Raw genomic sequence first — 21,006 nt, 5'->3', positions numbered from 1 at the left:
GTGAAAGCCACTAAACACCACATCCACAGAGATTTGTTCAATAAAGTGCTGTGGTGTTTCCATAAATATCCCTTTGGGAGAAGTTATCTATCTCAGCCCCGGGGTTTGTATCAGTTTGTTTCTTACTCTGTCTGTTTGTGTTTAGACTGGGAGACAACAACCTGGGAGATTCTGGAGTGAAACTGGTGTCTATGGCTCTGAGGAAACCGGACTGTAAAATACAGATACTGCTGTAAGTCCCAGACTGTGAGAGATTGTGTTTACACTCACTGGGTGTCTGACACTGAACAATAATATGATCAGTAAATGTATCACTGATAAACACTGGGGATTTGCACCGTCTCCTGTCTCTCTGTGTGACCCTCACCTTCACTCTCTCTCATCTCCAGGCTGGACAATGTCGGTCTCACAGATTCTGGAGCCGAGGATCTCGTCTCCGCTCTCAGTACAAACCTCTTACTGAAGTGGCTGGACCTGGGATTCAACTCCCTCACAAACCGATGTGTCCCCGCTCTCCGCCGCCTCATACTGAACCACCCGAGACTGAAGCGGATCTGGTGAGTGTTTGTGTTAATGTTTAATGTGATAAAATATCAGGGGATCCATCCATCCGCGGGCTTCTTTCTCCTGTGATGTTGTTCTGTAAATGTTGTTGAAATATTAACCCCAGTCCCTGTTATTGACACTGTTGTTTCATCTGTTTATTTCCTCTTTATTCCGCGAACTGTTTCAGGCTGGCGGGGAATAAGTTCAGCCCGACCGGGGAGAAGGAACTGAGGTCACTGCAGGAACCCAGACCCGGACTGCGTGTAGACATGTGAACATCTCGTGGTGTAAACGTCACAGCCCTGGGGACCGGAATATTGTTGGCCGATTCCCCGCCCTCCCCTTTAAACGGCCGTCCTCCCCTTTAAACCCCAACACTTCCCGGGCCGGGCAGGCGGTGACATCAGAGGCGACCATGCCCGCTGTCACGTGACCCGGGTACGCGGCGCTGATGATGATGAGGCCGGATATCCGGTGCTGCCCCCAGTGGGGGACGGGGGAATTACAGCGGGGGGGACCTGCAGGATCCGGGATGTGACTTTATCATCAGTTCCTTCCTGCTGTGGATTGATGGTGACAACTGCAGCAGCAACATTATTCAAACTGTTCATTCACACAACAATGTCTGTTACTGCTGTAAATCACATGTAAATAGTTAATGACTAAATAACATTGAAAGTTAGTGGATGTCCAGATGAATAATATTTACAGAACTATAATAATAGACTTTATTTCAGACTCAAGGTCCAGACAAGGGGCAACATTACATAAAAATGCATTGCATATTAAAAACATCATAAAGTACATATAAAATCTTAGTAAATCACTTATAAAAGCATCATAAATTATATATTTAAAAAAACACAATACATGAATTAAAATCCAGAATAAAAGAATGATCGATGTCATACAACGAGACAATGATACCAGTGTCTCCACAACTGGGATTCATAGCATGTAGTGCTAAACCTTATGTTTGACAAGGCCACAATAAGCACATTTTTAGAGTCATTTATCCTGCAGATGAATTTATACATGTGATTTCTTATGATAGCTTCTAAAGTACTGACTCCTGCAGCCACAAACATATTATTGGCACTACACCATCTAGGTTGCCTTAGCAGTGTTCTCATGGCATCGTTATATGCCACCTTCAGTCTCTGCACACTTGTCTTTCCGTAGTTTGACCACAGGTGCTCAGTGTAGAGTGTTGTGCAGTATGCTCTAAATAGCGACATCTTCACCACAACTGCACACGCACCAAATTTACGGCAGAGAGTATTCGCCTGTACATACAGCATGCGTCGTTAATATCCTCATCATCTGTCATTTGTTCTATAATAAAATGCCCTGGATACTTTACCTTATTACAGACACTAAGATTGTCAGACAATTTACAATCAGGATATTTTAGACATTTATCCTCTTTGGTTCTACAGATCATAACAGCACTCTTACAAGCATTATATTTAATGTCATGTTCCACACCATACACAGAACATATAGCAAGGAGCTGCTGGAGACCAGCGCTAGATGGACTAAAGAACACAAGATCATCTGCATACATAATATGGTTCACTAAAATATTACCAATCATGCACCCAGTGTTACAGGCTTTCAATTGTTTGGACAGATAGTCAATTTAAAGATTAAAAAGGATTGGGGACAAAATTCCCCCTTGTCTAACACCATTGCTAACCCCATATGGGGCTGAGAACCTATTGCCCCATTTTATTTGCATAGTCTGGTGGGCATACCAGTAGGCCAGAATTCTCACAATGTATTGAGCCACCCCCTCTTTGACTCATTTTAACAAACAGCTTTCTGTGATTAACACGATCAAAGGCTTTAAAGCATCAATAAAGCACATAAGGATTGAAGAGTTGTTGCCTCTATATTTGTTTACAATCTCCTTTAGGGCATATATGCATAAGTCAATAACCACTTGTCAATTCCAGACTCACTCCCGCTCGGATCATTGCAAATTTGATCACAAATATGTGACCGTCCCAATCTCCCCAATATTTACTTCACTCCATTCTACCCCTCTCCTCCCAAACCTTTCTCCACTGCTTTCTCTCTCAGTTTACCCTCCAGTATTCTCCCCCCATCGTTACCACCTTCCTGATCAACCATCAGTCTCCTCCATCCTCCTGCTGCCCCCCCCCCCTCCTGCTCCCCCCTCTTCACCTCCTACTCCGCCCCCCCCCCCCCCCCCCCTCACGTCCTATTCTGCCTTTGTGCTGCCCTCACCTCCCCCTCATTCCCTTTCTCTTTCCACCTCCATCTCCCCCCACACTCTCCCCTCCTTTCCCCCGCCTTTCTATCCCAGATACTAGCATGGACAGCAGGTTGGCAGGCAGGCAGGATGACAGAAGGCAAAGAGTGGCAATAAAGGGGGCTTTTCCGGGTTGGCTGCCAGTGACTAGTGGAGTTCCGCAGGGCTCGGTGCTGGGGCCGCTACTCTTCACGTTGTATATTCATGATTTGGATGAGGGTTTGAAGGCTTTGAGGCAACGTTTGTGGATGATACGAAAATAGTTGTGTGTGTGTGTGTAGAGAAAGCAGGAACTCTGCAGAAAGACTTGGACAGGTTGGTAGAGTGGGCAGAGAATTTCACCCGTTTCTAAATAGGGTGAAAATCCAGAAATCGGAGATACAATGGGACTTGGGAGTATTGGTGCAGGATTCCCAAAAAGTTAATAAACAATAGACAATAGGTGCAGGAGTAGGCCATTCGGCCCTTCGAGCCAGCACCGCCATTCAATGTGATCATGGCTGAAGTTCAAACCAAATTTCGTTTGAACTTTAATGAGGTTCAAATGACAACAAATAAATTGTATTGTATTGTATTGATCATCCCTAATCAGTACCCCGTTCCTGCCTTCGCCCATATCCCCTGACTCCGCTATCTTTAAGAGCCCCATTAGGTGGGAGTGTTGTCCACAAATTAACCAGACTTGTAATTGCGGCGGGACACCACTGGGGGGGAGTGTTGACCAGGGAATAACAGGAGAGTTTAAGAAGGAACTGCAGATGCTGGAAAATCAAAGGTAGACAAAAAAGCTGGAGAAACTCAGCGGGTGCAGCAGCATCTATGGAGCGAAGGAAATAGGTAATGTTTCGGGCCGAAACCCTTCTTCAAACTGATAGAAACAGAAACATAGACAATAGGTGCAGGAGTAGAGGCCATTCGGCCCTTCGAGCCTGCACCGCCATTCAATATGATCATGGCTGATCATCCAACTCAGTATCCCGTACCTGCCTTCTCTCCATACCCCCTAATCCCTTTAGCCACAAGGGCCACATCTAACTCCCTCTTAAATATAGCCAATGAACTGGCCTCAACCACCATCTGTGGCAGAGAATTCCACAGATTCACCACTCTCTGTGTGAAAAATGTTTTCCTCATCTCGGTCCTAAAAGATTTTGCCCTTATCCTTAAGCTGTGACCCCTTGTTCTGGACTTCCCCAACATCGGGAACAATCTTCCTGCATCTAGCCTGTCCAACCCCCAAAGAATTTTGTAAGTTTCTATAAGATCCTCCCTCAATCTTCTAAATTCTAGCGAGTACAAGCCGAGTCTATCTAGTCTTTCTTCATATGAAAGTCCTGACATACCAGGAATCAGTCTTAGGCTGTGGGCCGAGGAGCTTTATTCTGCAGTGACCAAACTACATGAAATTTTCACATATTGTGTTAAAAAAATCATATAAATCACTCCTGAAACTCGCCATGAACAAGACTTGCACATTTTTATTAAATTAGAGAAAAACCCGGAAAAAGTTTGGGTAATTTTTAGTCCAATCAAAGCACGTTTAACATTGAGTTGTCTGCCAGTTGGCCAATCACGCGCTTTGCTTCAGGCTAGCACACAACATAGCTGAGAGGGCTTCACAGATGGAGGGCAGGGTGGTCGGAGACGGAGTGGGAGGGGGAGTTGAAGTGCTGAGCCACCGGGAGGTCAGCTTGGTTATTGCGGACCGAGCGGAGGTGTTCGGCGAAACGATCGCCCAACCTCCGCTTGGTCTCACCGATATAGATCTGCTGACAGCTAGAGCAGTGGATGCAATAGATGAGTTTGGAGGAGATGCAGGTAAACCTCTGTCGCACCTGGAACGACTGCTTGGGTCCTTGAACGGAGTCCAGGGGGGAGGTAAAGGGACAAGTGTTGCATATCTTGCGGTTGCAAGGGAAAGTGCCCGGGGAGGGGGTAGTACGAGGTGGAAGGGAAGAATTCACAAGGGAGTTATGGAGGGAGCGGTCTTTGCGGAACGCAGATATGGGGCGAGATGGGCAGATGTGGCGAGTGGTGGGGTCACGTTGGAGGTGGCGAAACTGACGGAGGATTACTTGTTGTATGTGACGGCTGGTGGGGTGAAAGGTGAGGACTAGGGGGACTCTGCCCTTGTTGCGAGTGGGGGGGATGGGGAGAGAGAGCAGTGTTGCGAGGTATGGAAGAGACCCTGGTGCGAGCCTCATCTATAGTGGAGGAGGGGAACCCCCCTTCCCTGAAGAATGAGGACATTTCAGATGTCCTGGTGTGGAACACCTCATCCGTGGAGCAGATGCGGCGTAGACGGAGGAATTGGGAGTAGGGGATGGAGTCCTTACAGGAAGCAGGGTGGGAAGAAGTGTAGTCCAGATAGCCATGGGAGTCAGTGGGTTTATAGTGGATGTTGGTCAGAAGTCTATCACCTGCAATGGAGATAGTGAGGTCAAGGAATGGTAGGTAGATGTCGGTAATGGTCCAGGTGTGTTTTGATGCCGGATGGAAGTTAGTGGTGAAGTGGATGAAGTCAGTGAGTTGTGTGTGGGTGCAGGAGGTGGCCCCAAAGCAGTCATCGATGTAGCAGAGGTAGAGGTCGGCGATGGGGCCCTGGTACGTATTGAACAAGGATTGTTCAACGTACCCGACAAAGAGGCAGGCATAGCTGGGGCCCATGCGTGTGCCCATAGCTACGCCTTGAATTTGGAGGAAATGGGAGGAGTCGAACGTGAAGTTACTGAGGGTAAGGACCAGCTCCGCTAGGCGGAGGAGAGTGTCAGTGGCTTCTCTGGTCGAGGAAGAACTGGAGGGCTTTGAGACCATCCTGGTGGGGGATGGAGGTGTAGAGTGACTGGACGTCCATGGTGAAGATGAGAGGATGGGGGCCTAGAGAATGGAATGCGCGGAGACGGCGGAGAGTGTCTGAGGTGTCTTGAACATAGGTAGGAAGGGATTTAACCAAAGGGGATAGGATGGAGTCAGGTATGTGGAAATGAGTTCGGTGGGGCACGAACAGGCAGAGACAATGGGTCTACCGGGACAGTCAGGTTTGTGGATTTTGGGGCGAAGGTAAAATCGGGCCATGCGGGGCTGGGGAACGATGAGGTTGGAAGCTTGGTCGGGCAGGAGGAGGAGGTGTCCGATAGGTAGCGCGTGGCCTCAGCTTTGTAGAGATCGGCGCGCCAGACTACCACGGCACCTCCCTTGTCGGCTGGTTTGATAACCCAATCTGGGTTGTTGCGGAGTGAGTCGATGGCAGAACGTTCAGGGGGGGGAGAGATTGGAGTGAGACGGGGGAGTGGAGAAGTTGAGGCGGTTGATGTCGTGTCGGCTGTTTTGGATAAAGAGTTCCGGAGCCGGGAGGTCACGAGGGGGGTTCCACGAGGAGGGGGTGCGTTGGAGACGGGAAAAGGGGTCATCATTGGGGGGCGATGACTCCTTCCCATGGAAGTGCGCTGTGAGGCGGAGACGACGGTAGAAGAGCTCCAAGTCGCAGTGGGAGCGGAACTCATTGAGATGGGGACGGAGGGGGATAAAGGTGAGACCTCTGCTGAGGACAGATCGTTGGATGTCGGAGAGGAGGAGGTCGGGGGGGGATAGTGAACACCCGGCAGGGATGGGGGTTGGGGCTGGAGGAAGGCAGGTGGGTGGACTGGGGACGAGGCGATGTGTGGTGGAGGGGGTGGTGGGGGGGCAATGTGTGGTGGGGGGGGGGGTGGTGTGTGATGGGGGGGTGGTGTGTGATGGGGGGGTGGTGGGTGATCAGGGGGTGGGGGGTGAGAGGGCTGTGGTGTGGGTGGGGAAGAGCTGGGGTCACATAGTTAAAGGGGGATGGGGAAGACCCAGTGAAACAGCCATTGAGGTTACCAGGTTTGGGGGTGTCTAGCACTAGGACCCAGTGCAGTCAAACCCGGGGGAGTGGGAGTTAGCAGCATGGAGGCTTCAAGCCCGGTGCTGGGTCCAGGCTGCAGGTAAGTCGACGGCTGCGGGCTGCTGGAGGGCGGTGAAGTGGCGAGGGTCAGTGGACCCGATGGTGGGAGTCTGCGGGCAGTAGAGTCCGGGTCGGCGGGCGATGCATGGGAGGTCCCAGTGGGTGGATGGTCGGTACTCCCCCTCCCATTCCCAGTCCGACCTCTCTGTCCTGGGTCTCCTCCATGGCCAGAGCGAGCAACACCGGAAATTGGAGGAACAACACCTCGTATTCCGCTTGGGGAGTCTGCATCCTGCGGGCATGAACATTGAATTCTCACAATTCCTCCCCTTCCTACCGCTCCCTCAGTCCTCGGGCTCCTCCTCCTCCCTTTTTCCTTTCTTCTCCCTGCCCCATCAGTCTGAAGAAGGGTTTCGGCATGAAACGTTACCTATTTCCTTCGCTCCATAGATGCTGCTGCACCCGCTGAGTTTCTCCAGCATTTTTGTCTACCTTTTATTTTCCAGCATCTGCAGTTCCTTCTTAAACAATAAGATATATAGCAAATAGCTACCTTGATAGCTAAATGTGAAAATAGCTGGAAAACTATAAGCTAGTGTGCTGTTCCATTCACCTATATACCAGTGTGGGCATGTACCTCAGATAGAAATGACCTGGGTGGATTTGAAATAAAGACAGAAAGACATTGCAATAATCAACGTGATGGTTCTGCCTACGTTTAAACAGTCTCACAGCGTTTAATGCTTACAATTAATAAGCTGACGCATCTGTGATTGATTTAGGAGATGCGGGCGGTCGATGTGTGAGACTCAGAGGTGTGGGTGTGGGTGTGTCTCTCTCTGCCTGCTTGTACTCGGGATGGATTCCAACACCTGCATTCCTTAGAAGAGGGAGGGATGTTTGAGCTGAAACTCGTGCTGCTGCGGGCGGCCGGCCGGCCAGCACCACAGATCATATCTTTAGGCAGCATCATTTACACACAGGGTGGAGCTGGGAAACTCCCAATGAATGGGGTGGATCAGATTCACAGCTTGGGATTCGTTGAATTAAAACAAAAAACACCCTCCCCATTGGTCCGAATAGAATAGTAAAGGAAGAAGTTGTGAGATCTACACGGAAATCCAGGCAGAACATACATGTGATGGTGAGGTAAGGTTTGCTTTGATGTTGCTGCCTACGTTTCCTCCATTTGGCCCACTCCACTTCTTGCCGCTTTTTAACCTGACCTGACCTGTCCTGGACCAGTGGCCCGGTCCCTCTGTGAGAGTGGGTGGAACCGGGATTGCAGTAGTCCACTACCTCGGGCTGGAGTCAATTCTAGTTAACCCTTTCTGCTGCTGGGAATGCAGGAACAGATCCGGATTTTAACATAACCTGTCGGAATTCTGTTTGCGGCATCCCGCCAAACATATTTCCCAGTCGTTCTGCCCGCTGTTGCCCCCAGTAGCTGCCAAGACCGGGTGTTGGCCGGTCCCACAGACACATTACTGAGTAGTCACTGGGCACCAAGTGAGACTTGGATCATTGGATTTAACCCATTCTAATCCACTGGCATTTTCCAGTTACACTGTAATCCCAGTTGAGCGGGTTTGTGATCCTGTTCCAACAGTTCCTGGACGATGAGTGGAGAGTGAACTCTTCAGCTCATTGCCGGGTGAAACACTCTACGTTGGTCGATTGTCCGTCTTCATCCCGCACCCGAGAAATCAGCCCGAGATTATCCGACCAAAACTAAAACAACCCACCAAGAGAGACGTGTTCTCCGTTTCAACACAACAGTTCATGTATGTGGCTTTAGCTGGTTTCAGATTGTATCCATGTTGAAATAATCCCTCACGCGGGGGGGTCGAGACATCTGAACTGACCTCTGGAGAGGAGAGTTCTGTCACCAGTCTTTATATAATAAATAACCACAGTGAGTAACGGGCAGGAGGACGACAGACTTTGCCAGCATTGCACCAGACAGAATTCCTGCAGGTTAAATTCAAATCATATCCATGTTACTGTATCGTTATCAGCAGAAAGAGTTAACAGGAAATAAAAACAACTTTATTCACAGTTTATAGGGTGATTTCACGAAAGGTCACTGGAGCGTAGATCCTCACCCACGTGACCGCAAAATCCAACTGGGGTACAAGCGTCACTTCCGGTGCATGTTAGTGATGCTGAAAACACGCACTTTCACACCCGTTAAAAACCGCGAAAACGGCCCGTTTTTGAGCTGTAAATTACTGTGCCAGTCGGGGTGACCGTGAGACACAGTTATCTAACTTTACAGTCCAGAAGATAGATAAAAACGAAGGTAAATACAAGAGGGAGCTGAAGGTGCAAAAACAGCGGAAGTGATTAGCGGACATTCGCCGTGGAGATATAAAGTTCGAAAATATCGGGAATTATCGCGTTTGCTCGCTGCATTTCATCAAAAGTAAGGCATTATTGACGTTTTATCTTTATTCATTTGTTATATGAAAAGTTTTAAAAGTGAAAAATCCGTCAGTAAAATTGCAAAATCACCCATGGTTCTCCGGTGGGGTTTAACATGCAAAATGAAAACGCTTCTGAAGCTACATTTACCATTTAAATAATCGTAAACTATCAATGCGTTTTGAAATAAATTTTACTCAGATGCAAGCTAAGGAATGGGATAATTGTCAGCTGTTAATTGGACAAAATCAGGACATTTTATTATTTGCCAAAATATATTTCTCAATGTTTCTTGTTTAAAGCCTGCACAATCACCCAAACTACTTATTTATTTATCATCTAATAATAGACAAGCCTGCAGCATGGAATGATGTCAACAATCCTGATTGGGCACCCACTGTGAGCAGGATAAACAACGTGCACAAGAACACCATGCACGTGCAACAAGAAGAGAGTATTAAAGCAGATTTGGTCGCAGCTCAAGCATCTATAGCTTTAAACAAGAAACATTGAGAAATATATTTTGGCAAATAATAAAATGTCCTGATTTTGTCCAATTAACAGCTGACAATTATCCCATTCCTTAGCTTGCATCTGAGTAAAATTTATTTCAAAACGCATTGATAGTTTACGATTATTTAAATGGTAAATGTAGCTTCAGAAGCATTTTAATTTTGCATGTTAAAACCCACCTGAGAACCATGGGCGATTTTGCAATTTTACTGACGGATTTTTCACTTTTAAAACTTTTCATATAACAAATGAATAAAGATAAAACGTCAATAATGCCTTACTTTTGATGAAATGCAGCGAGCAAACGCGATAATTCCCGATATTTTCGATCTTTATATCTCCACGGCGAATGTCCGCTAACCACTTCCGCTGTTTTTGCACCTTCAGCTCCCTCTTGTATTTACCTTCGTTTTTATCTTTCTTCTGGACTGTAAAGTAAGATAACTGTGCCTCACGGTCACCCCGACTGGCACAGCAATTTACAGCTCAAAAACGGGCCGTTTTCGCGGTTTTTAACGGGTGTGAAAGTGCGTGTTTTCAGCATCACTAACATGTACCGGAAGTGATGCTTGTACCCCAGTTAGATTTTGCGGTCACGTGGGTGAGGATCTACGCTCCAGTGACCTTTCGTGAAATCACCCTATAGTGGTAGATTGTCAAACCGGTTGGTCTTGGTATCAGCAGCGAGAACCAACGATCCTACAGCTTGCTATGGGATCGTTGGCGAGAACGCTCCCTGTTCTGAGGAATGTGAGGATTGGAATCCACACTGTAGACAGGCAGCAACTTGCACACAGATACAATACAATACAATACCATACCATTTATTTGTCATTTGAACCTCACATGAGGTTCAAATGAAATTTGGTTTCTGCAGCCATACAAGAAAAGAGCCAAGACACACACCCAACACAATTTACACAAACATCCATCACAGTGAATCTCCTCCTCACTGTGATGGAAGGCAAAGTCTTGTCTCTCCCCTGCTCTCCATTCCTCTCCCGAAGTCAAAGTCAAAGCCCCCGGTGGGCGCTAGCAAGTCCGCGGCCACTTAAAGCCGTGCCGGGCGATGTAAGGCCCTGCTCCGGGTCCCGATGTTGGAGCCCCCGGCGGGCGCTAGCAAGTCCGCAGCCATTTAAACCCGCGCCAGGCGGTGTAAGGCCCCGCTCCAGGTCACTTTCAACCCCGCAATTCGAGTGGGAGAAGTCGCCGTTGCCGGTGCCCCGCAAAGCGGTCTCCCAGCACGGACCCGCGAGCTCCCGGTGTCACCATCCACCGGAGTCGGGTCGCAGCAGCGAGCCACCGCAGCCCTCCACGCTCTGAAGCTGGCTAGCTCCACAAAGGTAGGACCGCTGCTCCACAGCTCTGTAGCTCCACAGCTCCGCAGGCTCCGTGACTTGAGCCTCCAGGTCGTTCCGGTCGGAGGCCGCTCCATGGCGCTAGGCCCCAATGGCAATGGAGACCCTACATAGAAAAGGTCTTGTCCCCGTGCAGGGAAGAGATTTAAAAGTTTCCCCCACCCACCCCTCGCCCACCACACATACACATTTAAAAGCCCACTACAAACTAAACCCTCAACGGGACAAAAAAATAAAAAATACACAGACTGCAGAGGCTGCTGCGACATCGGTCGCGCCGCCCACCCACCTCGTGAGAAACTGAGTGTTGCAGCTCACAGAAAGAACTACAGCTGCCCCTCGCAAATCAATATTCACCTGACTAGCTGGAATGAGAGTACATCAGGGGTGGGGAACCTTTTCATGTTGGAATGCCGCATTAAGTTAGCTGTAATCTAACAAAGCCGCATCCATGAAACTTCATTTAGATACACTTCAAAATGTACATTATTTTGTAAAAATATAACTGCTATGTACTAACTTCAAGAAAATGAAAACATTTTGTTAATTCTAAAGTTAACTAACCTTCTAATGACTTTGTTGTGACTTCTTTTTGTGGGAAAGCATTTGAATATTTGGTTGTAACATGGAGGTACGCAGTTTCAGCCGATCTTCCAGATGGGTATCCGTCATTTGTGACCTTAAGGGCATCTTGATTTGGGTTAGGTAGGAGAATGTAGATTTGCAGCAATAAGTGGTTGAAAAGCAAGAAAGCATTTCTCGTGCATGTTGCCTAAGACGTGGGTATTCTATTGCATTTTTCCATATTTCAATCGGCTCTTTCTTGTCAAATAAGGACTTTAAAATGCCATCTTCTGAGAGAATCAATTCTATCTGTAGTTCTTTAGGACCCTTGAAGACATCAACTAGGTGAGGTTGAAATGCTAATTTGAATGTGATGTAATGATTCTCAAAGTCAGTGAAGCTTTCATTGTATTCTAAGTCTATAACAGCTGTGTATTCTTCAAATGATTCGCATGAATCCTCCTGCTCATCAATGACCTTCGCTAACTGGGGGAAATGTTCATCTGAAATTTCATTTTGAAGAAGAGTTTTGAAAAAAGATAGCTTTTTTCGAACTGCTTGGATTTTTTGCCACATATCATATGTAGACTTAGTTTGACCTTGCAAAGAAACATTCGTCATTTTGCTTTGATGATATCACACAGAAATGCAGTATTTCTATAGAATTCTTCTTTCAATAATTCACATTGCTGATTCTGTACTTCATGAAATTTAACTATCTGTTCTCACAAAGATAAACATGTTGCTAACACCTGTCCCTGCGATATCCAACGCACTTTACAACGATACGGCAAATCTACACTGACTGCCTCATCGTCCAACTTTAGCATATTACGAAACTGAAGATGCCGTGTTGCATTTGCACGAATATAGTTAACAATACTTATAACTTGTTGCAAAGTGTCACTTAAAATAGTAGATTTAGCAGAGATGTTGCTGATGTAAGATACAATGAAAAGAGAACATCTGGATCTGATAATAGCTTTTCTCTGTGTGCAATAAACCCTTCATGTTTTCCTGTCACGAAAGATGCACCGTCTGTACATACACTCACTACATTAACCAAATCCAGTCCAACTTCATGACATTTATCTTGAAAGTTGTTGAAGAATTCTATTCCTTGTGTTCTACCCGTAAGAGTGCCCAAAGCGAGGAACTCTTTGTAGCAAAGAAAATCTTCTGTTATGGCCCGAATGAAGTATATAACCTGTGCCAAGTCAGTAATATCAGTTGATGCATCCAAAGCGATTGATTAACATATATTTTCATTCTGGAGTATTACGTGAAGTTGTTCTGTTTTACGTTGAGGACTAATTCATGCTGCCGATCTCCTTGAAAGAGGCAGTTGTTTTGTACTTTGAAACCTTATCCAGTTTAAATTCCATTTGGAATATTTTGGATGACCAAGAAACCAAGAACCAAGAATTGGGGTCTACGCAACCTACAACTTCGACAATGCATTCTTTTACGATTTCTACATCTAAGTGGCTTCCTTTAATAAATAATTATAAAAAATACAGTCAAACAAATACGCTGTTTAAGTATTCTCCAATTCAACTTCAAACAGAAAGCCACATGCACCGCTATCAACAGTTGATAATACTGAAGACTGGATGGCCAGCGGACTCTCCCCGACATTTTCCCTCTCGTCAACCAGCCTCAGGCTGTGGTGGCGCCAGTCAGGCAGGGAGGTTAACGTACATTCTAGAGTCGCATTAGAAGTAAATGATGAGCAGGTGTTAAAATAACCCTCATGACTTACTGATGTTTTAATTGGGGCCGTCAGTCGGGGAGGATTATTTCGTTGAATCTTATTTTACTCTTTGGTGTTTTAAATACGTTCATTTTAAGATAAAAATCAAAATAATATAAGACGAACAAAAACATATTAATAAAAATAACAGGATTTGTTCTACAAAATTTGGATTCATTCAAAAGGCCGCAATTAATAGCCTTAAGGCCGCAGGTTCCCCACCCCTGGGTTAGACTATTGCAGCTCAAGATTTATTGCTGGTCTTTGATTCCAATCAATATTTAAAACGTAAAATGACATTCATATCAGCGGCCCAGGGATCAGTAGTGTGGGGTTAAAATTGTGCTTGCACTGGTGACGTGTGTGTTGCTGCTGTTGTCTGTTACAACGGTATGATTCCTGGCACCTTCACTCTGGGTTAAGGACAGGGCACTGTGGCTGGGAAAGGTGAGAGGTTTACGTGGATAGGTCAGTGGAATGAATGAATGAATGAATGAATGAATGAATGAATGAATGAATGAATGAATGAATGAATGAATGAGTGAATGAGTGAATGAATGAATGAATAAGTATATTGGCCAAGTATTCACATACGAGGAATTTGCCTTGGTGCTCCGCCCACAAGTGACAGTATGACATACAGTAACAGTTACGAATGACACATAAAACATTAAACATTAATAATAAAACATTATCGATTAAACATGTGAATCAAACAAAATACCAGAGCCAAAAGGAGGCTACAGATTTTTGGCTGTTGAGTAGAGGTCAAAGGTCAAAAACTTTATTTGCCATTTGTGCTAACACACATACGAACTCTTGGATGAGCTACTACTCATGGATACAAACTGTTTTTATGTCTGGCTGTGGCAGCTTTGACAGTCCGGAGTCGCCTTCCAGAGTGAAGTGATTCAAAGAGTTTGTGGCCAGGGTGAGAGGGGTCAGAGATGATCTTACCCGCTCGCTTCCTGGCCCTTGCAGTGTACAGTTCGTCAATGGAGGGAAGGTTGCAGCCAATAGCCTTCTCTGCTGATCGGACGATTCGCTGCAGCCTCCAGGTGCCGTGCTTGGTGGCTGAGCCAAACCTTCTCTCATGATGGAGAAGGTGAGAGCAGACTCTACGATGGCCGTGTAGAATTGGACCATCATTGCCTGTGGCAGATTGTGCGCCCTTAGCTGCCGCAGGAAGTACGTCCTCTGTTGTGCCTTTTTGACTGTGGAGTCGATGGTCGCCCACCACTTAAGGTCCTTGGAGATGATGGTTCCCAGGAACATAAAAGACTGACTGTGGTGTTGTTGATGGTGAGTGGGGTGAGGGGAGGGTGAGCTCTCCTAAAGTCTACAATCAATTTCACTGTCTTAAGAGCATTGAGCTCCAGGTTGTTGCTACGGCACCAGGACGGCAGCTGTGACACTTCCTGTCTGTGGGCAGATTCCTCCCCATCCTGGATCAGTCCAATCAGGGTTGTGTCATCCGCAGAAGCTTGAGAAACTTGTGAAGCTTGACAGAGGAGTATGTGGAGGTGCAGTCATTGGTGTAGCGAGAGGAGGGGAGAGAGTACGCAGCCTTGCGGTGCTCCTATGCTGAGTGTTTGCGGGTCGGAGATGTGCTTTCCCAGCCTCACATGCTACTTCCTGTCTGTCAGGAAGCTGGTGATCCACCAACAGAGGGGTTCAGGCACAGTCAACTCGGAAAGTTTGGAGTGTAGTAGCTCTGGTACAATGATGCTGAATGCAGAGCTAAAATCAACAAACAGAATCCTCGCATAGGTCCCCTGGCGGTTTACGTGCTGGAGGATGAAGTGCAGGCCCAGGTTGACTATGTCATCTACAGATCTATTGGCCCTATATGCAAACTACAGAGGGTCCAGCAGTGGGTTTGTGATATTTTTCAGCTTGGCCAGCACAAGCCTTTCAAGGGTCTTCATGACTACAGAGGTCAGTGCGACAGGCCTGTAGTCCTTAAGACCAGTAATCCTTGCCTTTTTGGGTACAGGGACAATAGTGGAGACTTTGAAGCAGGCAGGGACAGTGCAGGTTTGCAGGGACTGGTTCAAAATGTCTGTGTAGACCGGTGCCAATTGTACGCACAGAACTTGAGAGTAGAGGGGGAAACATTGTCCGGTCCTGGAGATTTCCAGCTTTTCTGCCTTCTGACAAGCCTCTGCACCTCCTCTATTGCTACTGTTGGTGATGGAGAAGTGATGTTGTTCAGCAAGAAGGGTGTGGGTAATTGGGTGTGACGTGGAGTCTTGCTTTAAGTATTGTGAAGTGGTGATATGGGAGGACTGGGTGCAGAAGGGGTCTGGCTGTTGTTGGCTTTGCATACTGGGGTCTGGCTGTGTTGGTTGGGGAGGGGGTACCGGGCTTATGTTTCTGTTTGTCAAAGCTGCAGTAAAACTCATTCAGGTTGTTGGTCATCTGACGACTGTCCAAAGAGCGGGGGGCTTTCCTCTTGCAGCTGGTGATTTCTTGCAAGGCCTTCCAAACTGAAGATGAGTCACTAGCTGAGAACTGGCTCCTCAACTTCTCCGAGTACCTTTCCTTGACAGCTCTGATTCCTCTTCTCAGCTTGTACTTGGCCTGCCTATAGAGGTCTGCATCCCCGCTCCTGTTGGCCTCCTCTTTAGACTGACGGAGCTGTCTGAGTTCTGCAGTGTTCCGGTGGGCGGCGCGACTCACGTCGCAGCGGCCTCTGCAGTCCGTCTGTCTTTTTGTTATTTTTTGTCCCGTTTTAATGTAGTTTTTATTTTTTGATGGGGTATGTGTGTGTGTGTGTGTGTGTGTGTGTGTGTGTGTGTGTGTGTGTGTGTCGGGGGGCGGGGGGTGGGGGGGGGAACTTTTAAAATCTTTCCCCTGCACGGAGAACCCGACCTTTCCCTGTCGGGTCTCCGTTGTCGTTGGGGCTGCAACGTGGAGCGGCCTCCAGCAGGAACGTCCTGGGGCTCCAGTCACGGAGCTGCGGACCTACTCACCATCATGGAGTTGGCCGAGTCCGGAGCGGGTGGAGCGGTGGTGGCTCGCTGCTGCGACCCGACCCTCTGAGATTCGGAGGCTTACCGCAGGTCTGGGGGACGGTGATATCGGGAGCCCGCGGGTCCCTGCTGGGAGACCGCTTTTCGGGGCTTCCACAACGGCGACTTCTCCCGCCCGAGTAGCGGGGTCGAGGATGACCTGGAGCGGGGCCTTACATCATCGCCCGGCGCGGCTTCAACGGCTGCGGGACTTTGCCAGCGCCCGCCCGGGGCTCCAACAACAAGACCCGGAGCGCGGCCTTGCATCACCCGGCGCGGCGTTAATGGCAGCGGGACAATTGCCATCGCCTGCCCGGGGCTCTGACTTTGACTCTGACATCGGGGGGGAGAGGGAAGTGCTGGGGAGAGATAAGTTTTTTTTGCCTTCCATCACAGCGAGGTGGAGATGCGCTGTGATGGATGTCTGTGTAAATTGTGTTGTGTCTTGGGTCTTTTTTTTCTTGTATGTATGACTGCAGAAACAACATTTCACTTGAGCCTCTATGAGGTTCAAGTGACAAATAAATGGTATTGTATTGTGTGTTGTGTAACCAGGGCTTGTTGTTGTTGAACCAGGTCTGGGTCTTAGATGGAATGTAACTGTTCTCGCAAAAGCTGACATAAGATGATACAGTGTCTGTATGGTCATCGAGGCTTGTGGTTGCTTCCATGAACTCATTCCAATTGTGCAGTCAAAGCAAGATTGTAGGTTCTCAATGCCTTCCCTCGCTTGTCCCCCTGTTCATTGTTGTGACCACAGGTTTAGCAGCTTTTAGTTTCTGCCTGTAGGTCGGCATAGGTGAACTAGACAATGATCAGAGAGACCCAGACCCGCCCGGGGAACAGAGCGATATGCGTTCATGTTTGCTGTATAATTGTGATCGAGTGTTCTCTCCCCTCTGGTGGGGCAGGTAACGTGATGTCTGTATTTTGTCAGGTCACAGCTGAGGTTAGCCTTGTTAAAGTCCCCCAAAACAATGACCATGGAGTCTGGGAAGTCACCCTCTACCCTCATTACCTGGTTAGCGAGTTCCGTTTGTGCCTCACGTACGCAGGCATGGGGAGGGATGTAAACTCCAGCGAGAATAAAGGAGTTAAATTCCATCGGAGAATAGAAGGGTTTGCAGTTTATAGTAAAGAATGCGATGTTTGTAACAAAGTGGGAACATTCGAAAGTGTTTTGGGAGTCACGATTCAATTATAATCATATACTCCGTCAGTTAATAATGTTTCCAAATTGGATGCAGATCTCACTTCATTTTTCCACTTCTGAAGCCTCCGATAATGAAATTATTTTACTATTTCCTCACAGTAAGTTCCTGCTCCAGCCTAAAACCTGGATCCCTCTAACATAACGTAAAACAGACAAACAATGAAGAGTTTGAAAAGCTCCGTGAATAATTGGCAGAGGAATTAAACAATGACTTTCTGTCAGTTTTCAGGTATTATGATGCAATCATCTTCCAGTTCTCTTGAGGAGATAACGTTTAGAATACAAAAGAGGGAATTAGTTAGTGCGTTCAATGTGGACTTTCAGATGGTTTATCGTACTTTGTTTGAGGCCAGATAGTCTATGACCTTGGGAGGAAGGGTTGATTGGATCAGATATTGTGTGTGTTGGTTCACCAGGGAACGTTTTCATTCACATTCAATTGTTGTTTGATGATTATCTTAATATTGTTCATTCCAGAACCACGGAAGTTTGGAACGCTTGTCACCATCATGGCTGAAGGTGGCGATTGGGGAGGTGATGCAGTGACATCTACATCCAGGAAACAGGAAGGTTTGTAGAGCCGTCTGTGAAATATAAATGTTGCCTTGACAATGGAGCTGTTGCAAATACTGGGGTTAACAAAAGAAGTGGCAATAGGGAAGGGGCTGAGCAGAGACAATTTACATCTGCAGGGACAGCACAGTCACATGTGGATGGATGCAGGAACTGTGTGATAAATCGCTGTAATTTGGTTTATGTTATCACAAAAGATAAGTCAAAATATCAATGCCCAGAATCATGGGTCATACTGCGTAGAAATGGGCCTTTGACCCACGATGGGTCTGCCAGCCGCCAATCCCTCTACACTCTCACCAACGTCTGCACATGGGCCGCAGTAAGCATTTATCAAGATGCATGACAGCATGGTTTTGTAAGAAGGAACTGCAGATGTTGGTTAAAACCGAAGATAGCCACACAAAGTTGGAGTAACTCAGCGGGACAGGAGAAGTGTCGAGACCCAAAACGTCACCCATTCCTTCTCTCCAGAGATACTGCCTGACCCGCAGAGGTACTCCAGCTTTTTGGGTCTATCTGGGATGGCAGGACTGTCATATGCTGAGAGAATGGAGCGGCTGGGCTTGTACACTCTGGAGTTTAGAAGGATGAGAGGGTATCTCATTGAAACATATAACATTGTTAAGGGTTTGGACAAGCTAGAGGCATGAAACATGTTCCCGATGTTGGGGGGAGTCCAGAACCAGGGGTTACAGTTTAAGAATAAGGGGTAAGCCATTTAGAACGGAGACGAGGAAACACTTTTTCACACAGAGAGTGGTGAGTCTGTGGAATTCTCTGCCTCAGAGGGCGGTGGAGGCCGGTTCTCTGGATGTTTTCAAGAGAGAGCTAGATAGGGCTCTTAAAAATAGCGGAGTCAGGGGATATGGGGAAAAGGCAGGAACGGGGCACCACTCGGGGTGCCGCACTGACGGAAGCCTCTGCCTATTCGTCTTTTCAATCATTTTTTTATTTTTAGTGAGTTTAATGTCTGTTTTGGGGGGAAACTTTTACTTTTCTATGTGGGGGAGGGGGGCAGGGTAAGGGGGAAACTGTTTCCCAGTCGCTTCCTGGAGGGGACGCGACTATTTCTCTGAGTGGCGTCCTCGCCTCCCACCTCGCGGCCTACCAGCTGGATCGGAGCGGCCTTTCATGCCGGGGACCGGGAACTGGGATCCGGACCAGAGCCACAACAGCGGCGGCGCAGCGCTGGATTCACCGCGGAGCAGGCGACGCCGACCTGGATCACCATTTGGAGCACCGGAGCGTTGGGTCGCTGCTCCAACATCGTGGAGCTGCGGTTTGGGAGAGCTTCCAGCGCGGGCGGCGCTGACCATCATCGTGGAGTCCTGGGGCCCTTTGCCGAGGGCCGCCAGCATTGCATCTCCGCCCGGCGCGGCCTGCGGACTTTGGGAGCCACGGACTCCGGTAGGAGGAGGCCGACTCTGATGTCCAGGTCGCTGAGGACGTCCCCCAGCCCCGACGTCGGACTTGCATCACACCGGCGAGCGGGCCTGGACATCGGGCCGTCCGTAGTGGGAGGGCTCGGGGAGGCCCCAACCACGGGTGAACATCAGGAACATCGGAGGAATAGACTGACTTTGATGCCTTCCCTCACAGTGGGAAACTTTGATTCTGCTGTATTCCTGCTCTGTATTCCTGCTCTGTTGCTAAGACGACCATTAACTTCCACGCCCCAGAATGTCAGCAGATTGCTGCCGGATATTCCCAACCTGTGGTTTTCTCAATTTGAAATTGCTCTGCAATCTGTAATTAATGTTTTATTCAGGTGGGAAATTAAGTAAAGTGGGCAAATTCTTCAAAAGACTTCAGCCAGGCATCTCATCAAAGAAAGATGGCGAGAACACAGGAACAACGACAGAAAAACAAAGTGGGATTAAGAGCAGAATGTCGATGGAATGTAAAGCTGCCGAAGAGGAAAGGGAACAATGTCAGTCCCGAGGGCAAGGAATAGGAGACGTGGGTCACGGCCCTGGAACTGACCCAAGTGGTGAAATCCATCATGACCGAGATTCATCAAACAAGGAATCATCGAGTCTCATCCAAGGAGCAGGTGAGTGAAATGGGAGGGGAGCGGATATTACAGAATGGTGAAGATTGTAGGGACAGTGAAGAGAATAAAAACAAAGGGGTTCGGGTGAGGGGAAACAGGAGAGAGGAATAGTGGTGGAGGAGTGTTATACTGACTATGTTCGTGACCAGTAGTATTTTGCAAGGATCAGTTCTGGAACCGATGGAATTTCTGATCATGTCCACATTTGGACAAACACGTTGGTGGATGAGTTAGTAATTAAAACAACAGAACTATTTGCAGAATTGTGGATCATGAGGAAAGCTGTCAAATGATCCACTAGCATACACAACAGTGGGAATATGGTCTGAGTTCAGGCAGACAAAGACTGGATTGTTTTATCTGAGTAATGAAGGCTGAGTGGAGGCCCAATGGATGTATAGAATATAAGGGGCATAGATATTGTCAGTCTTGTTCCCAGGGTGGGGATATCTCTCACTGGAGAGAGGAATGTTTAATGCGGACAGGCTGGACTAGTATTTTATGCAGACTTTGCTCGGTTCCTGGATGGTCCTGCATGAGGAGGTGGTGGAAACGCTGTTTAGACTGACACATGTCTGACACAGTCAGGGAACAGAGGATCCAGTCCATGAGCAGGTAGATGGGATTAGTTCAAATTGGCATGATATTGTTGGTGCAGATATGGGGCATCGAAGGGCCAGTTCCCGTGCTGCACTATTCTATGTTCTATGTATCATCACCAGGTTTGGCTTCATTAATCCAAATCATAAAGTCATAGACTCGTACAGCAATGAAACAGGCTCATTGGTTCAG

At 47.6% G+C, this 21,006-nt stretch overlaps 2 long non-coding RNA genes across 2 annotated transcripts; both read left to right on the top strand.

Moving 5' to 3' along the window:
- The first annotated feature begins 395 nt into the window (after window positions 1-395).
- LOC116973721 lies at window positions 396-1,228 on the top strand. The gene is made up of 2 exons (XR_004412115.1): window positions 396-557; window positions 734-1,228. It is a non-coding gene; the product is annotated as an uncharacterized LOC116973721 (long non-coding RNA).
- Window positions 1,229-7,716: 6,488 nt separating this feature from the next.
- Window positions 7,717-20,214, top strand: LOC116973722. Its single transcript, XR_004412116.1, has 3 exons — window positions 7,717-7,895; window positions 18,063-18,155; window positions 19,930-20,214. It is a non-coding gene; the product is annotated as an uncharacterized LOC116973722 (long non-coding RNA).
- Window positions 20,215-21,006: the final 792 nt, after the last annotated feature.

The sequence above is a fragment of the Amblyraja radiata genome, chromosome 5, assembly GCF_010909765.2.
Source record: "Amblyraja radiata isolate CabotCenter1 chromosome 5, sAmbRad1.1.pri, whole genome shotgun sequence".
Classification (NCBI taxonomy): Eukaryota; Metazoa; Chordata; class Chondrichthyes; order Rajiformes; family Rajidae; genus Amblyraja; species Amblyraja radiata.
Note: the sequence above shows the minus strand (reverse complement) of the source record. Positions and strands in the feature narration are given on the sequence as shown.